Raw genomic sequence first — 19,663 nt, 5'->3', positions numbered from 1 at the left:
AGGAGAGAGCATTAGTATGTGAATGTGTGGTCACGTCTATGCATGTGTTTATGCATACTTGTGTTTTAGTAACACAGCGGGGGCAGGGCAGTGTGAGAGATATCCTGTTCTAACACATTCCCGCTGGAGCTGATTTAATGACCCGTGACCTGAAGATGTACATGCTAGGGAAAAAGAGAGGACAGCAAGGTAGCTGAATGGGGACAGAAAGAGAGGAGGAGAGGAAGCCCGTTGGGTAGAAAAATAAGGAACAAAATGGATGAAAACTGCAGCAAATAAAGCCAAAGAGAGATGCAAATGTGTCCTTTCTCTTTTCTCTTTTTTTTCTCTCACTGCCATGTGTCCTGGTGTGACCGCTATCATATCTTTCACATCCTCCTCTTACCTCTCTTTGTTCATCTTTGGCACTTTTATTCACTTTTCTTTAAGTTTTTCTTTCGTCAAGTGCATAGTTCACAGCTAATCGAAGACAGGATAGACAAAGATGACAGAGCTCTGATATGAAGCCCAAAGTAGACACAAGCAGAGGGAATAAGAGGAAGGTGGAGAGCTTTAAAGTGAGAGAAGAACAGTGATATAAGTTACACAATTGAAAAGTGGAAAAAAAGTTACTCAAATTAGATTTGCCAAATGTATCTGCCTTTATTTTTTCTTTAGTAATATTCAAGTTTTCTTTTTCCATTTTGACATTTTCCATTTCATTTATTTGGTATTTCTTATACTTTCATCTCTCCACTCGTTTGCCTCCGATCTTAGGTTACTGCTCTCGTATCTGTTAAATTTAACTGTGCAACTGGCTGCGTGTGCATGTTTGTGGATATGTGTGTGAGCCTACTGATTTCCCCTGTCAGCAATGGCATCTCTGTGCTTTATTAATAGCTAATCAATGAGCTCTCTGGGATGTATGTTATGGCCTTAGAACTCCCACAAGGCATATGCTGGGATCCCAGCACACACATCAATAGCTCATAGAATTCACTGGAGTTTTAACACATTTAGAAGGGGTTTTTTTTTTTCTTCTTTTTTCCATTTGGACCTCCCCACTTCCTTTGTTTATAGAGGTATGTATAAATGTTGTGCTGTGTTGTGTATTTTTTTAATGGAGACATAGAAAATTAACACACTGATATACTAAAAAGTTATAAATAAAGTTACAGTTGCAGTAAGAATATTATGTATGAACACCTGTATGAATTTCTGTTGTTTACTATTCTTGAGAAGCCATATGAATATGCCCTTTCATTACTAAATGTAAAAGCCTTTATGCCTGTTTCTGTAAGTCCCTGCACATATAAGGATGTACCAATCAAGATTTGTTTATGTCTTCAAAGCCAGTCGAAGTTGCTGAAGACTATCTACAATATTGGAAAATCCTTATTACACTCAGTTAAACACTGCACAAATGTAAAATGTAAAACATCTAAACTAAAACCTTAAAGGAAGCATATAACGAAGATGTAATTGTTTTGTAATGATAATAAATGCAGCATTTTGTAATGATGACATGGAATGCAACATGGTTGTGCTGCCCATGCGTTGCTGAAACAAGGGACTCTTTCCAACTAGCCCTTCACCCCCTGCTGATTCAGCAATATTGGTGCAGCTATTTTTTAATGTAATGAAAATAAGTGCTGTGTGTATGTTACCAATGAAATATTGCTTCTGTATTGGTATGCAAATTAACCATGCAACAATCATACGTTGTATGCTGCTGTTCCAGTTGAGGTTAAACAACAGAAATGGGAAGTTAATGTCTACTAGGTGACAACAAAACCAATCTCTTTGAACAGGAGCCCGATCAGATACTTAAGATCAGATCCCTATCCGATATATAACATTCTTCACTGTAAAAAAATAGGAAATTTTACAGATCTTAAAGATTTCATAGTGTGTTTATTTTGACACTGCAACAAAACAGTGCAGGCATATCCAGTCTATTATAGTCTTTTTCACATTTACCCATTTTGTTTCCACATTTGTTATAATTGTACCACAAATGCACTGTTTATGTCTCAGGTTCTCATTTACCTTGACCTCTGAAGGTTTACTACTTGGCTGACTTGACATTTGTTCTCTCAAGCCCCTATCAGATCCATTTGATTGCCTTTTGTTTTGCATCATTATTTTCTTTTTCCTATCCAACTATTGTCAGTGTGCCTGGTCTCTTCCTGTTCTCCTATTTTCCCCACTCTCCTTTTCTGTTCCTTGGCTCTTGGTAATTTGAAGGTGCAGTTTTTATTTTTCTGCCTTTTTTTTCATGTGAATAACCATTGTTTGACAATGCCCAGGGCAGTGCATGCTTTCTGTTCCTCTGACTGTGTCTCATCAGAGATTTTGTTTGAAAACAGAAACGAACTTTCAAACATCTCTAAGGAGAAATCCTCGTGTCTTTCCTTGTCAACTCTTGCTGTGCTAATGACTTACTCCTGATTCATTCATTCTTGTCATGTATTGTACAAATACCTATATTTTAGACATGAAGATTAGAGATCATTTAATTTATATGTTTCACAGTTCGTTTACTGCTTTGTCTTCCCTAAATAGATGAACAGATTAGGATGTGAACATGAAAGAATTGTTATAAATCTGATTACATTTTTTTCCTGTCTTCTCTGTCTTCTAACACTTCACACTGTCAAAGCTCAATACAAACACATAACAATGTTCACACTGTGCGCTAGTTAAACTCAGCAATCAATAACAGCCATGCTTCTGGCAGGTCAGATCCATTTTTATCAATAACGGTTCAAAGTCCACTACCATTGGCTTTTACAAAACTCTCACTGGGGAACCCAGAAACATGAAGTTAAACTAATATCCCCTGTTCTGGTAAGAAAAGCAGACCATGAGTCTATTATCAACACCAGCTTTTATTTAAGGACATTTCTCCTCAACTTCTGCTACCACGCTGGTAAGCTTCCTGAGGAAAATACAAAGGGGCTAGAAGGGAGGTTTATTCAAGCTCTGACTCAGAAAATTTTGGAAACTTTTCTTGTTGTCAATCAATGAACTATTTTTTTCTTCTTATCAAGGGCTACTTGAGGACTAAGGTGGGAAAGGCCTCTGAATTTGTCTCACAGTGAGTCTTACAGATTGTAATATGGAGTACTAACTAGGAGCTTGCTTTGACATGGAATCAATTTGTAAATTCATGTCAGATTTTTTGATAAAGCCTGGGATAGGAAAGGTTCTCTTGATTTTATCAGGCTGATATATTCATCACAAATGGAAATGTTTGCATTCTAGTGTGACATTGCTAAAATGAAAGTCATCACTTGCAAGTCTGAGTACATGGTTTGATTTCCTAACTGAGATGAAGGTGCTGCACCAGTCTTATGGTGAAAAGGGAACAGAGGCAGTTTACACTTTAGGTGGTTTTAGAAACTGATTAAGAAAGCAGGTCGACGTTTTCCAGTAGGTTCACCTGGTGAAACAGCAACATTCTAGTGAGATTACTTAAATTCTGACATTATTCACAAAAGTTATAGTTAAGTTCTCTACTATAACAGCTCCTAGCAAAATTATTATGGGTTAGGAATCATATTTTTGTTGGATAATTTCTTCCAAACTTAGTGAGACAGAGTAAACTTTTGATTACACATTTTGGTTTTCAAACTTGCCTTCAAAAAGTTTCTCTGTATTTTTTACACCAATGTAGCTTTGCATTATTACACCTCAGCTTCAAATGTCTCGTCTTTGGTACTACACAAGGGCAGTGGTAATCAAGGTCCAACCTCACATACATCTAATCAAAGCAGATTTATTTTGTTTTATCTGACTGAAGAGTTAAGTGTCAGTATACATCAGGCTTTTTCTCATTTTTTCTTTGGCAAATTTTGATCCTCTGGTTTGTGCTTTTTTGCTTTTTTGTGAGCTGTTTTCACTCAAACAATATTTTCTACAGAAAATTCTTACACCAAATTATAAGTAGTTATCCATCTCTTATTGACCACAATATTGCATAAATAGTGAATTTTGCATGCTGTCATTTTCCAAAGAATATACACATATAAACATATAGATATATAGGGTTGCAGGGAAGTTGGAGCCTAACCCAGCATTTAGCAGGTGAGAGGCAGAGGCAGGTACACCCAGCGCAGGTTACCTGCCCCCTGCATATATATATATATATATATATATATATATATATATATATATATATATATATTAGGGGAATCACTCAGTGCTTTATCTCTTGGGGCCATCTTTCTGATGTTTTTATGTATTTTTTATCTTGGACAGTGGCACTGATGCTTAGTCACTCACTTGCCTCCCTCTTGTAGTAGTAGTAGGCTTAGTGTATATTCTGGACACTGGATTTTGGGTGGAACCCTCCATGCATGGTGAACAGCTTCCATTTGGTCTTAACTTTTACCCAAAGTGCTTTACAGTAAACGTCACATTCACCCATTGACACACTCATTCACACACAAATAGCGGAAGCTGCCATGCAAGGCGCTCAGCCATGACCCATCAGGAGCAATTTGGGTTTGGTGTCTTGCTGACTAGGGGACACCTTGACATGAGGTCGACAGGCCGAGGATTGAACCAGCAATCCTCAGGCTACAAGACGACCATTCTACCCACTGGGCTATGCCGCTGTCTTTAGGCAGTTTATTGTCCCAGCCGGGTATCTGATTACTGGCAGGGCATAACTGTTATTGCCTGGAACCTGTTCTTGCCATTGAGCTGACTTCTCAGGACTTTCCTTACTCATTGCAGATATTTGGTTGTGGCAGCTTTCCTTGTGGCGTTTTCGTGATGCTTGTGGTATGCCAAGGTACTTGTAGCTCTCCTCAACATCTGTTATTCTGCCCTCTTGGAGTGCAGTGCCTTCTGTATGGACTACCTTCCGTCTCCTTGTTACTATTCGGCCACATTTCTCCAGTCCCAATGACATTATGCTGTCCCTGCTGTAGAACCTGGTGGTGTGGATCAGTGAGTCAATGTCTTGCTCACTCTTAGCCGACAGCTTGTTGTCATCCATGTAAAGGAGGTGACTGATGGTGGCCCCAATCAACAAGCCATAGCTAGTCTTGTTGATTAATTGGCTGAGGGGTTTCAGGACTATGCAGAACAGCAATAGGAACAAAGCATCTTTTTGGTATGTGCTACATTTGATGGAGACTGGTGCAAATGGCTCAAAGTTGGCCTCCAGAGTGGTCTGCCACAGCCTCATTGTGTTTGCAATAAAGGCTCTTAGAGTGTAGTTAATCTTGCACAGCTTCAGGAATTATAGGATCCTTGTATGTGGCATTGAGTCAAAGGCGTCCTGGTAATCAATACAGGCAGTGCACAGGTTGCTCTGTCTGGTTTTGCAGCCTCTGGCGTCACTTCTGTCAACCAGCAGCTGGTGTTTGGCTCCTCTGGTACCTTTACCAATACCTTTCTGTGTCTCTGTCATGTATTAATCCATGTCCCCTTTTATCTTAGACGCTATGATGCCCAACAGGTGCTGGATAGTTGGATGGGACTGTTCCCTTCTGGGGATCTTTCAGCACCGGGACTTGCCATCCGTTGGTCAGTTCCTTAAAAAAATTATATATATATTAGGGGTGGGACTTTATTAAGATAGTAATCTAATAAATTACGGGCTTTGTAATCAATCAATCTCAATTAATCACATTTTAATCACATAAAAATATTTGCCCCCCCCAAAAAAAACTTCCATCCATGCACCTTTAGTGGTTCATCATCCAGAATAGTCTAACTTTGCATTCTCGGCTTGACTGTTTAGCCTAACCTCTTGTGCCTGCACCCTCCACTGGAAGTTAAGGGGTTAACATCTGGTTTTACTGGTGTAACGTCAGGTCTGTAATTATACATGTGTGGTATCCACAGGAAGTCTAGAATCTCAGCTAACAGTTCAGCAAAACAATTTCTATGACCACCAAACACAGTTAAGACAACAAACAAGACCAGGTAAACAAAGTCCACAAAATGTAAACACAAACTATGGCATGAACACGGACAAACAACAATTCTACTGAAAGCACAAATTTCACAGATTTCAAAACTGTAAATTTGATCTCGCCATGACCAAGATTCACCCAACTAGAGGCAAAAGAAGCCCAAGTTATGTTTCATGTTTTAAAACATAGTCATAAAATATCTTATCTTTTCTGTCCTGCCTCAAAACTTATGTCCACCAAGATAAAATCACATTTAGTTAAAAAAAAAAAAAAAAAACATAAAAATACATCTCTCGTTGTCTTTTGAGAGCAGTTTTCCATCCAAAATCACAACTTTCTAACCATTTGCATGGGTTTTGATAGACGAAGAGAAATGTCAGTTCTTTTCCTTCTATCTTAAGTGCCAGACAGAAAACGTCTCTTCATTTTAATAAACCCGCTCTCTCCTGTTTAAGCAGACACATTGCTGCAGCAGGACAAGACATGGAAGAAGAAACATGGACTGCATGTCTCTGCATGTGCCCAGTGAGCAAAAAGTTTGAAAAGATAAATGTAAACAAAAATAAAAATAAAGTGAAACCTGCATTAATGCAGGATAGAAAAATTAACAGTGTTAAATAATGAATACATTAACACGATAATGATGCGTTAACATGCCCAGCTCTGATATATAATGTGTGTATATATTTATATATATAATCTCTCTCTCTCTCTCTCTCTCTCTCTCTCTCTCTCTCTCTATATATATATATATATATATATATATATATATATATATATATATAAACATCTTAATATTATTTTATACCCTGACAGATAATATATGTGTGTTTGTGTGTGTCAGTGTGTCAGTGTAAGAGAAAGACAGAGGCAGAAGTAAATCTTTTTACATCTCAGCTTAGCTGACTAAGGTTCCCAAAAGACAATGGAAGGGAGAGAGGAGGAAGGGAGAATACAGATGGAGAAGTGAGAAAGCAATTTGAATCTCATATACATTTCAGTTTAACGTCATTCTAGTCCTTAAACATTCTCTCTGGAGTCAGCCTCATATGAAAATGCCTACATGCACACACACACACACACACACACACACACACACACACACACACACACACACACACACACACACACACACACACACACACACACGCACACACACACACACACACACACACACACAGAATCACTCCCCCCTCCCACTCTTGTGGACAAAGCTCTTGTGTATGAGCACAGATTGACAGTTAAGTGTTTGCACTACAGCTCATTCATCCTTGTTGACTACATCTCTGCAGCCAAGTTGTTGCTATGGTGTGTCAGATGGAGCCTTTCTACAAAACAAAAATTGATTATATTTGTTACAATTACCTGCATGCTTACATACGTCAAATGTAACACAAAAAGCTGTAGCATACAAAGAAAGGGAAGACAACATAAACTGTTTTCATTGTTTTCCTTGGAGCATACTTTTTTTGTAATGTAAAAATACAATTTCTCATCACCACATCCTTATAGAAGCATGCTTATGTTACAACTGGATTGAGGCTCCAAGTTAAATCATTTGGTGTTCAAAAAAAAATAATAATTTTTTTTTACTTTGAAGAATTTTCAGAGGTATTTACTTTAATGCAAAAGACAATAACAGCATCAACAACAACAACAAAACATCTCTGAATTTGGAAAGTGTACATAACACTTGTAACATTTGCATGCATTTTTTTGGCCTACTGCTACACAAAAGCGGCTACGTCAGGTGACAGTGTCAAGGCTGTGGATGATATTTTGAATTAAACACACTCAATTGGCAACAGCCCCCATCTCTAGATTTGCTTTTTGTGTATGTGCATCTCTGTGTGCTTCTCATCCTTTGCATAAACAGTGTGCCCTTCTCCTGCAGTCTGACAATTGAATGCCTTGTTTATTTCTGTTGAGGGGAAAACAGACCGGTATTTATTCTATTTCTGCCTCAGTTTCTTTCTGTTATTCTCATTCTTCATCTTTTCCTTAACTTTGGAGAAACATGAACTTGCACCATACAGGAATGAGCCATTATTAGATGAGGACTTATGAGATTAATTTCTTTATGGGGACCATGCACATGCTTAAAATGCAGTGTTGCTAGCTTTAAATGCCAGTTACCTTCATAGGTTATAGCCACGTGACACTGTAGAAAGAACATTATTTATTAATTTTATTCTTTTCTTCCCTATATAAGTCCAGTGCAATTAGTTATTCATGCATCTTCAGCTTTGTCTGTCTCTCACCTGACTTCTTCTTCATTACCTCAGAGGTTGCAGGTGTGATTGGAACCCAACACCCTTGTAGGGAACTAATAATATACTCATAGCAACTCAAGCACTGCCACAAACATAAAAAAAAAAAAATAAACAATTTTTAAAACATGTAATCTGATGTATCCGTTATAGGTAATGTGTAGTCTTTTTTAATCATGAAAACTGGTCGTTATGTTGTAGTGCCTTATACATTTTGTTCCATCTTTTGTAATCAAATTCATTATCACTGCTGCTTTTATGTCTGATGTTTCTGCATCAGTTAAAAATATGTTGCTATGGAAACAGCATTAACTATCACAGCACCTACTGCCACAAGCTTAGGATGCTTCTTCAGTCTTTGAAAGACATTTAATTAAGCTTATTTTTAGTTCATATCATCTCACTATCTGTTAAACAGTTATGTAATTTATTCTCCATGTTTTTAGAATAAAAACAAACACTATTTTAAATTTCAAAAACAAAATTTACTTAGAGAGCTACCCACTTAGTTGCTCAGCTTCAGACAATGAATGAAGTTTGACAGCAATTCTGCTCCTGAGTATAAACTAGCTGTTTTATTTATCACAATTATCAGCTGTAAACTGAATCTGGATGTTTATGCTGTATAGCATATGCTGTAATCTATTACATTTTGCGCTCTTTCTGCTTTTTTTCCCTGTAAAACACTGTAGTTTGTGTTAAAAGAATAACTATCTATTTTCCTCTGCTTATCAGGGGTCATTTATAAACAAGACCCCAAGATACTTAAACTCATCCACTTGGGGCAGGACCTCATTTCTGACTTGAAGAGGGCACTTCACCCTTTTCTGGCTGAGGACCACAGTCTCTGATTTGGAGGTACTGATTCACATCCCGATCGCTTCACACTCACCTGCAAATTGCTGCACTGAGAGTTGGAAATCACATCCTGATGAAGACAGCAAACCACGTCATCTGCAAAAAGCAGAAACCTAATCTTGAGACCACCATACCAGACCCCCCCCCCCCATCACCTCGGCTGTGCCTAGAAATTCTGTGCAAGTTATCAACGGAATCTGTGACAAAGGGCAGCGTTGGTGGAGTCCAATCCTCACTGGAAATAAATCTCTGCCGGAAATGCAAACCAAGCTCTGGCACCAGTCGTACAAGGGGGTCTGGTACTCCACACTCCCGGAGCACCCTCTGTAATACACCCGTGGGGACAAGATTGAATGCTTCAAAACATGTAGGTTGGGCAAATTCCCATGCACCCTCCAAGACCCTGCAGAGTGTAAAAAACTGGTCCACTGTTGAGGAACTGTTGTGGAACAGTGAACCAGGACAAAAAACACACTGCAGTCAAATCCAAATCCAAATCCAGTCTAAGGATTCTAAAATGGATGGGTACTCTGAACTGCTGTTTGCTGCATAGGCACAAACCACAGTCAGGACCTGTTCCGCCACCTGAAGACAGAGGGCTACCCTCTCGTCCACAGGGGTAAACTCCAATGTACGGGCACTGAGCCAGGGGGCAATGAATATGCCCACACCTGCTCTCTGCCTCTCACCGGGAGCATCTCCAAAATGGAAGTGAATCCAGCCTTCTTAAGAAGACGTGCACCAAGGTGAGTCTAACTAGATCTAGCCAGAACCACACAACCTTTTGTACTAGCTCAGGCTCCTTTTACCGCCAGAGAGGAGGCATTCCATGTCCCTAAAGCTAGCTTCTGCAGCCAAGAATCAGACCACCAGGGTCCACGCCTTAAGCCACTGCCCAACTCACATTGCACGCGACCCTTATGGCCCCTCCCATTGGTGGTGAGCCCATAGGAGGATAAGTAAAAGCAACTTTGATCCAGTTGCACAATAAGTTTTGCTAAATAAAGATTGCTGTATGAATAAATTTCAGTTGAGCTGAATTAAGCTGAAGTAGTTAAAGGCAGCCTTTAATTAAAATTAAGTTTTTAACTTTGTTAGCCTGTAAATGTAGTTTGTTTTGCACATGTGACATTTTGAGAGCAAAACCAAATCCATTGGCATTTAGCAACACAGTAAGAACTATGCGTACTAATATACCAGAGACAAGTTAAAGGTGACCTTATACTGTAAGAGTCTCTACAGGTGTTCTGCTACTTTCGTTTGCCTTCCCGTTTTATGTCTGTGTGCAGGTATATCTCATCTGCTGTGCTCTTAGACTGAATATCTCTTTGATATGTCTACTCTGCTGAACTCCACTTGGTGTGTATTTTTCCTGATGATGTTTGTGGAATTGTAATAGTAGAGACCTGTGTTTTTATATATTTATTGTTAGTTAAGCATTGTATACAAAGGCAGAGTATGGTAGAAGGGGGGCAGGTAAAGTGAAGATTATTGTTATTTGAGCTGCTTGATTATTTAGTGTTCACTGGCACTGTATTCCTTGTTGGAGCTCCAGACTTCTTTAAATCTGGCATCTATGTTTGCATCTATGCCATTTTAATAAAAATTATTTGTTTTCAAAAGTGCAGTAAATATCTGAAAAATGACTTAAGAAATGTGTTGCTAATGTTTATCCTAACAGTTTGGTCAGTGAGTGGATGTCAGTAGGTGTCATGTTCTCCTCAAAGCTTTGGGCTTTTCTTTAACATTCATGAACAGGGTTGTCAAGTCTGATTGCTCTTATAAGCTATATGAAGCACTTTTTCTGCAACTGCAAGTTAATGCTCACTACTTTTATGAGCTATAGATATAGCTTTATTAATGTCTACTGAGAGAAACATGTTTGCCCCCTAAACAACAGCCAATATTGGCACTAACATCATGTCCACAAAAGATATTAATTAACTAACTAACTAACTAACTAACTAACTAACTAACTAACTAACTAACTAACTAACTAACTAACTAACTAACTAACTAACTAACTAACTAACTAACTAACTAACTAACTAACTAACTAACTAACTAATAAATGAAAAAATGCCATAAATCCTTTTATAAGACATAATTTCATGAGGAAAAAATGCCATTGGTCTTAATGGATTCATGGAAACCGTTAACCACCTCTATTAAGTCACTCCATAATTATATTTAAATTAATGTATTGTCTTTATTGCTGCTTTTTTTCTCACTGCATGGTGAATTATCCTATAGTCTAATTCATACTAATGAGTTGGCGAGTATAGAACCTGAAGTTTAGCTGACATTGATGTAGATGAACTCTACTGTCTTAGTTGTGGTAGAATTACTGGGATACAGGAAATACTGGAAATCTGTCCATTCATTTATCAGTAAATCTTTTCATACATCCTTTTATCCATCCATTTTCCATACCCACTGCATTTTAGTCATGGTTGAGGTATTGTTTCAAATTCTGGAAATAATGCTATAATGTTGCTCAATGGTTTGTTACAATATTGGAAAATGGGGTTTTGTTGTAAGCAAATTTGTTAAAAAGACATTTTATACAGCTACTAGAAAGGTCAAATGATGTTTCAGTAACCAGGAAAAGCTTTTCATGGGACTCTCTCAGATTTTAATTCTTTCTAAGACGCTTGGACATCATTTGCCACTAAAAGCCCTGATTTCCATTTCTGATCTTCCTTCACCAACATGAAGTGACCTGATTTAACTCTTATACTGTGATCATTATAGTTTCAGAAAGGTAAGTCATCTACCTTTAAAACATAGAATATACACTCAGTAAAGTGCTGGGAGCAGGTGGAGGAGTGGGTAATTGTAGCCTCAGTAGATAACTGCTGAAAACAACTGTATGTTTTCCTCTCCAGAAGTCAACAGCGCGTATCAGTGTTCCACTAATAGGGAGAGTGGCTCTGCATATACGCCATGTGTTGCTGTGCAGGAAAAGACCGTTTTGCCACTGTTTGTGTGTCTGGATCTGCCCTTAAACTGCCTGCATGCATAAATTTATACATTTAGGTGTGCATATGCATGGATGTGCATCTGAATACACTTGCACTTGTGTATTTCAGCATACTTGCACATCCAATGTGTTCATCAGTGTGTGTTACAGTAATTTTGGAGTTTGATGACAGGTAGAAGATGAGTAAAATATAGAGATGGAGAGTTTGTGAGTACTGGGGTGATGAATGAGAGATACAGCATAAAGAAAAAGAGCTGTTGACAAGAAGGGAGTAATACTGAGAATGAAAGGCAGAGGAATACTCTCTAGAGAGATGCACATGGAGACCAAAGACACATTCTGCCACCATAAGCATGTTTAAATTTTGAACAGGCACTTAAAAGGGACAGAACAGAGATGCATATTTCTCTGAGAAGGCACTTGTGGGTAAAGCAGTGATTTTTCTGAGTATGACGGACAAAAAGGTATTTAGAATAAGGGAGTGAGGAGAGAAGAGTTTGAGTGCTGGGAAGAGGAGAATGAGAGATGCAGGCTTTTCTTAATGGAGGTGTTTTTGCTTCACTAATTTTAGGGCCCATTTAGCAGAGTGTGCCTTTTTTTCTCTCCCACTGTCTCTGCCTCCCTTCCTCCCGTCCTTCTACTTCACCCTTTCCTCTCTTTCCTTACATCTCCAGTTAATTTAATGAAGGGTTGCCCGATTGCTTTTAGCATTAATATTCCAATACCAAGTGACGTAAATAATGAATGCAGCCTTCTTCTGTTCTCTCTCTCTCCACCTCTTCTCTTCTGGATAAAGTTGAGCCTCATCTGTCGTCTCTGTGGTGGCACAGAGCACCCCCCAAGGATGAGAGGAGAAAGTGGGATAAGAGGGCAGAGGGAGAAATGGAGAAGGAGGAAGGGGTGGGTGAAGGGTGAGGAAAGTGTATCCACATGCATAGCATTACCATATCTTCTATTTAGTGTCATCACTGCGGTTTTGTTTGTAGATTTGTTTCTTTTCTTTTTATTAGAAAGGGAGATTTAAATTAACTAATTCAAGTCAAGACACCTTTGCAGCTCTTTAGGATGTCAAACTACTGAACTGAAATTTCTTGCTAAACAGATAACAGATATGAGATAATGGAAGAGAGTATATATTTCTGCAGAGTATTTCTAAGATCTAATAATCCCTTGTGGTGGGTATGTCCATTAATTTTCCCAGAAAAGCTTGATTCCTTAGCAATTTTCCTGTTAACACTCCGACAAGTCCTGTCCTAGGTATGTGCTACATGGTGTTTTTAAATTCTGAATTAATTATTCAGAATTAAATAATTGTCAAGTGTTCTCCTTTGCATTTACATGGAAATAGTAATTCAGGTTTACATGGAAAAAATGTTTAATTGTTTTTATTTAATTCCGCTTTAGATCTGGGGGTTGGGAAGAGTTCTGATTGGACAGAGGGCAGACATGACGTATTTACGTGTACCGGAAGTAAACAAAACCCAGTTCCTGCTTCTTTTCATTTTGTCTACAACATGGAAGACCACATAATAAGAACCATTTTCACTTTGATTTTGTCCATAGTTTTGAAGCAGCAGCTCGACACTAGCATACTACTCCACTTTGGTCAGCTGAGGAGGAGACGGGAGCTAGAGTACTGTACCGTCACTGTGACAGGACAAGGGAACAAGCATGCACAGAACTATTGGAATTAATTAAAGCAGAATGAATGTATACATGATCGAGGAATTTTTCAATTCTTATATAAAATCAGAATAAACCAGCCACTTAATTCAGATTTAGGTTTAATTCGGAATGGCCTTTTTTCTTATTCAGAATTAGGTGATTACAAGGTCATTTTAAGGTGGATTTAATTTTTATTCTGAATTAAAGAGGAATTAAAATACTTGTTAACGCAGCCGCTGTGGAGAAAAGTTATTTTCAGAAAAAAATCCAATTAATTTATTTTAGTAATTTACATAGTTTATGTAATTGTTCGGCATTATGTAATTTCTGTATCATTCACAGATGACAGTTGAGTTAGGTTATCGTAACCATTTATGACTAAATGGAACTTTTAACTTTATTTTGATTCAGTTTTCACCATGGATTATAACAGTAAACACAACTGGTTGTTAGGGTCTAATCTAAGTCAGAAGAGCTTTTAGACATGAGAGAGGGTGATCATGAGAAAGTTATAGAGCTGGTGTATGGTTTGGACTGCAGGCCTCTGGCAAACCAGTAACGAGTTGAGCTAATTAATTTAGTCCCTGCCAACAGATGGCTAAAGCCACATGGCAGTCGCTAAGGGACGTACTCCTCTTTCCTTTTACTTTCTTTTTCTCTTTCGCTTTAACTGTTTCTGTCTATCTCTCCAACACCACTTACTGTTAGCCCCTACGCACAAGTATGTCTTAAAATCGTCACTTGAAGCCAGGTACTAGATCGATCTTAAACAAGTGAAAGCCTAGGGAGTAGATGTGGGAGCTTTCAAACTATTGAACAATATTAACCTCTAAAAGTGGTCACCTCGCTACATTTTTAGTGTAAAAAGAGGTACATAAGAAATTAGACTTTTGGATTTTTCTAGGCAAATGTTTGATCCTTTTGATGCTGGTAGAAGATAATAGATGGAGGGATGAGAAAAGGTAAATGTAGAAATGTCAGAAAAGTCTTTTGGTATTAATGGCTACATTTGTCTACAGCTTCCCTCGCTCATGTGAACAGCACTCCAACATCATATTGTGACCCCACTTTTCACCAAACACATACACACAGAGCCACTAGCCACTTAAATTTGCCTCTCTTACAATACCACCACACATACACACACAGGAGCCACGCGACAACCACTCTGGTGTTTCTGCAACCAAAGCCATTTCTGAGGAGTTTCCCTGAGTACTTAAGTGGGAAAACACATTAAAATTTAACAGGAAGGAAAGGAAGCAAGGAGGAATGAAAGAAACGGGGCAGCTCTGTAACACATGATATTTTCATTCATTACCCAATCTCTGTTCAGCAGTTGTTACCTTAATATGGTACCACTGAAAGGATGCAAGGATGATAAAAAGGGAAGGACAGGAGCTGATCATGTATTGGAAGAAATATTGATATTCAGTAATAAGCCTGTCATACAACTGATGCATCTTTGTATTGCATAGTCACACCATAAATAGGATAAACAATTGCAAACAAGTGTAATAATGTGTTGTGCTACAGATAAAAGGAAAAAAAAACACTGATTGTATTACCCTTAATAAATATAAGTTGTAAAAATTTCATGTTCATCCATACTCTCCCCCAATGAAAAGGGTTTCCTCTTCCTTGCCAAATCATGAGTGTCACAGGGAGCAGAAACAAAAACAGATAAAATGCAAAGGGGGAATGCAAAAATAAAAAAGGACAGTGAGAGTAGGGGACAGATGGGTTCACTGGCAAGCACGTGGCACACTTTGCATGGGAGTGAGTGTATGCGTGTGACACACAATAGTGGTAATTATCTTAGCCGCTGAGTGCACAGTGGGCTTGGCAGTATAGGGTCTGGGGGGGGGGGGAGTCAAACAGTAATATAATCATAGTCCTTTGTGTGAGCGAGAGCAGAGGGCAGCTCAGTGTCAGCTGTTATTGAGTGCTTATTCCCAAACGGCCTCCCCTACACACAAACACACGTGCACACAATGTACAGCCATGCCAATAAAATTGTGCTATTCATACATTCGTGCTCATCTAGTTTCACACATCAGTTCCCTGCAAACTCATCAGTCCAAGTTGAAAAAATTGCATCATTTAAATCAAATATTATGCCTAATCTGACATGCAGAGAGAGCTTCCCAGCAGTCGACTCAGGTGACAGTTTGCTAATGCAAAGTCCAGAAACTAATGCGAGAGTTGCCTTGCATAAAAACAATGCAAGCTTTGTTCACCCATCAGCTGAATCTCTGTCAGCTACAAATAGGGAAATTCCTGCTGTTTCTGTAAAAACAAAACATTTTAAACCTGTTTGGATGTTTGTGTGTACCCATACTATTCTATTTGGTACCTAACCTAGAGTTAAATTACTTAAACTCAACTTCCATTTGTGGACAGAAATTAGTCCCCAGATGGTAATGGTTTTATGTGATGGTTAAGTTCTTATTCACCCATGCAGTGATCATACTTTAGGTTAGAGTGGTAATCAGTACACAGAATATAATAACAATGTCAGGAACAAGAATATTAAAGTATGTGAAAGTCTGTGTCCCTGTTTTATGTGTATATGCACAATGTTAAAAGTGGGTATAAGAGTTTATTAATAGATTTTTAAGAATCTTTGTCATGTTTGTTTTTACTTATTAGAGTGAATAAAAAGAACAGTGTCCGCAATTGAAAGATGGACTTGAACCTGGAACCCCGAGGGGTTAAGCACACACTAGGATTTTAGGACTCATAAATAATCCTCTGACTTGGTCTTGATCCTTCAGCCCTGAGGAAATCTCTTGACAGACCAGAAAAAAATATGCTGGACACATCTTAGACCTGACCTTCTACTGTATCCACACATAAGACACACTGAAGCCTATTTACCCATCTTTCTTTCAACATTGCCTCTTTCTGTCTGTTGACCCTCACTTTTTCTCTTTACTAGCTGTCTTCAAACTCTGCAGGGATCAGCTTAGCTTCTACACATCTGCAATGATAAATAAATGTTTTGCTTTGTCTCCTCATCAATAATGTAGGATTACTTTAAGTGCTGCTGTGGGGGCCTACAGTCTTTGTCTTTCTCCTCTGTTGTTCCTTCTCCTTCAGTTTTTCTTTTCCCCCTCCCATGTTCACCTCCAGCTGATAGGGGAGGAGAGGCAAAGAGGGAAAACTTAGAAAGGCACTTAAAATCTCCCCTGGTTGCTCAAGACCTACCTGTGGCATTGTAAGAGAAAAGCATGAGTTTACTTGAGCAACAGGAGATATTTCAAAACAAAAATAAAGCAAAACAGCAGATCTTAGAAGAGTCAGTTATGAATTTTAAGAAAATTGCTATTGATTATACAGAAACAAACAAAATGCCATTCATGCATCCCAGTTGCCACACTTTTCTCAATGATTACCACCCTATTGGTGCAGCATTTTTTTCTGGTTGCCTTATAAACACTTTTTATCAGCCCATTGTTTGGGTGTTTATATATATATATATATATATATATATATATATATATATATAGCCTTTATTTCACAGTAGCTTAACAGGAAATGGGGTCAGAGAGAGTAGTGAATGACATGCAGCAAAAGGCCCTGGGCCGTGATTCAATCTTGGGCCAGCTCTGTGGAGGTGATGTAGCTTCTGTACATGGGACGGCTGCTCATCCAGTTGATCCTATCAGCCCATTGTTGAACATTTTCTAGCTGCAATAGACCATTTTAGTCACTCTGTCTGAATGTGTCAGAGACATGTCTAAAGAGTATTTGCACTTTATTAAATTCTAACAGATCCCCACTGGACTGGAGGCAGGAGTCAGAAAGAAAGAAAAGGTGAAGGCTTTGGTAGTTTAAATGAATCCGTGGCACTGCTGTGACACATAACATGTCCCAGTGAATTTGTGTGTAAACACGCATGTGCAAATGTATTGTGCTTACAATGTGTCTTCACATGTGTGAGCCCATCACACACTCAGAGTAATGGAGAGTAGTTTTTTTCTATAATGCAGGAAAGTTGCAATATATTCCAAATCATTTAAACTCAATTAAAAAGCCATAACAACCATGATAACCCTATGGAAACCTTTTATGTTTTTATTAGCTCAAGACATGCTACTCTGTATGTCAGTGCCTCCCTCAGCCGCCTTCAGCTAATAAACACAACCAGACAATAACACACCACGTCCGTCCTTTTGTCTCTTCACTGGCTTCTGGTCAAATTTAGGATAGTTTTCAAATTTGAATGTTTTTTTAAAGCTCTTAACAGACTAGCACCACCCTATTTATCTGCGCTTTTAACTATAAGTATTGCAGGGATTTAGGGTCATCCCACCAGCTTGTACTGAACGTACCCAGGTCTAGATATAAACAGTGGGGGGACCGAGCTTTCTCAGTTGCTGCTTCAAGGCTTTGGAATAAGCTGCCCCCTAATCTACATCTTATCTCTCAGATCTGGTACTTCTCAAGCCTAAACTTAAAACCTACTTATTTACAATTGTTTTTAATACCCTGTAATGTGGTGAAACTTTTACCTTATTTGATTCTGTTGTTCTGTAATGATTTCTTTTTACTACTCATTTATATTTCTGTATTTTTGTTGTAACTGCTTTTGTGTGGTCAGCTTTAATGATGTTTTATCTTTTGTAAAGCCCTTTGGTCACCTGGGGGTTGTTGGAAAGTGCTATTCAAATAAAGTATCATTATTATTAGAAAAGCTGAGACGCTTAAACCAATATATGTAGGTCAATTATGTAGGTTAAAAAAAATTAATCTGAACTGTAAATTGAATCCATAAAGGGAATTTGAAACTCTACCGTGCAAATAAAGTAAAATAAAATAAAATGAACATTTAAATATTTAAATGACAACCTAGCAATGTCTCTGTTGCTGTCTTTGTGATGTTTTCTGCAGCCTTTAGACAAAAGGCGTGTAGACAGCAGTCAGGGAGAGAATACCACTGTAAACTAAAGCAGGACAGCCTTTTTTCTACTTTTTTGTTTTCAAGAACTGTATTAACTATGTTATAATGAAGCAAGCCTACTTTCTGCTTTACCACTTCTCTTAAATGGCTTCATGCAACCACATATTAAGGCTTGCTTTAATGGTTTAAAATGCATTTTAATGACTCTACAATATAAATTTATTATGTTAGTGCCCAAATTGCACCCTCAATAACTGTTACATCTTCATGTACAGGAGTATCCATTTGACTGCACCTCCTCTCAGAAAACAGCAGGTCAGAACTGTGCATAGATGTGTGTGCGTAACCTGACAGAATAATACGCCTGGAAGAGTATGTCAGCATTTGGTGAAGCAAACAAAGGTATCTGTTTGTCACTGTGGTCCATAGTTTCCTGGTAAGGAGCTGCTGTGTATCTGATGTGATGTGCCATGTATGCTGTGTGTCACAGTCAAACAGCTGTTCCTGTATGAAGCCGCTGGGCACTTGTGTGTGCATGTTTGTGTTGTTGCACTGTATGTGTGTATATTGGGACAAACTGCCTTGCATCACTGTCACTCACAGCGACAGAGGAAGACACTGATGCCGTTTCACTCTGACACTTATCTGACTCCACTGTCCTTAGCTCTTACCCTGCTCCAGGCAGATATACTCATTCCTATGTGTCTTACAGTCATACCACATCAAACTGACACCCAAACTCTGGCCTAAAGCCCGTCCCTCTCTTCCATGATCATTGTTCAGCACTCTTATTCAGTTTAACCTGATTTTTTCCTGTCCTTTCCATAAAGTTCCAATTCTTTGATGAAGGATGTATATGGGGAAGGAAGAAGATTCATTGTGAGTCCTATTTTAGGTTTGTTGAAAGCTTATCAAACCTGAATTCACTCGCATTTAGTGTAGAATTGTTTTAGTCTTGTAGGTGTAAAAATGGAAATTAGACAGTGTTACGTGGTTAACAGAGGGAAAAATTTGTCAAGTATAAAGCACAAAAACTCATCTTTCAAAAATTGTCTGCATAAATATGCTCTAA

At 38.4% G+C, this 19,663-nt stretch overlaps 1 protein-coding gene across 4 annotated transcripts in view; it reads left to right on the top strand.

Annotated features, from left to right (window-relative positions):
• The window catches only part of LOC121645665 (Down syndrome cell adhesion molecule-like protein 1 homolog), a 106,351-nt gene that overhangs the window by 29,261 nt on the left and 57,427 nt on the right, over positions 1 to 19,663 (top strand). The window lies entirely within an intron of this gene.

The sequence above is a fragment of the Melanotaenia boesemani genome, chromosome 9 (assembly GCF_017639745.1).
Source record: "Melanotaenia boesemani isolate fMelBoe1 chromosome 9, fMelBoe1.pri, whole genome shotgun sequence".
Taxonomy (NCBI): Eukaryota; Metazoa; Chordata; class Actinopteri; order Atheriniformes; family Melanotaeniidae; genus Melanotaenia; species Melanotaenia boesemani.
The sequence above is the reverse complement of the archived record's forward strand: the minus strand, read 5'-3'. Positions and strand labels throughout refer to the sequence as shown.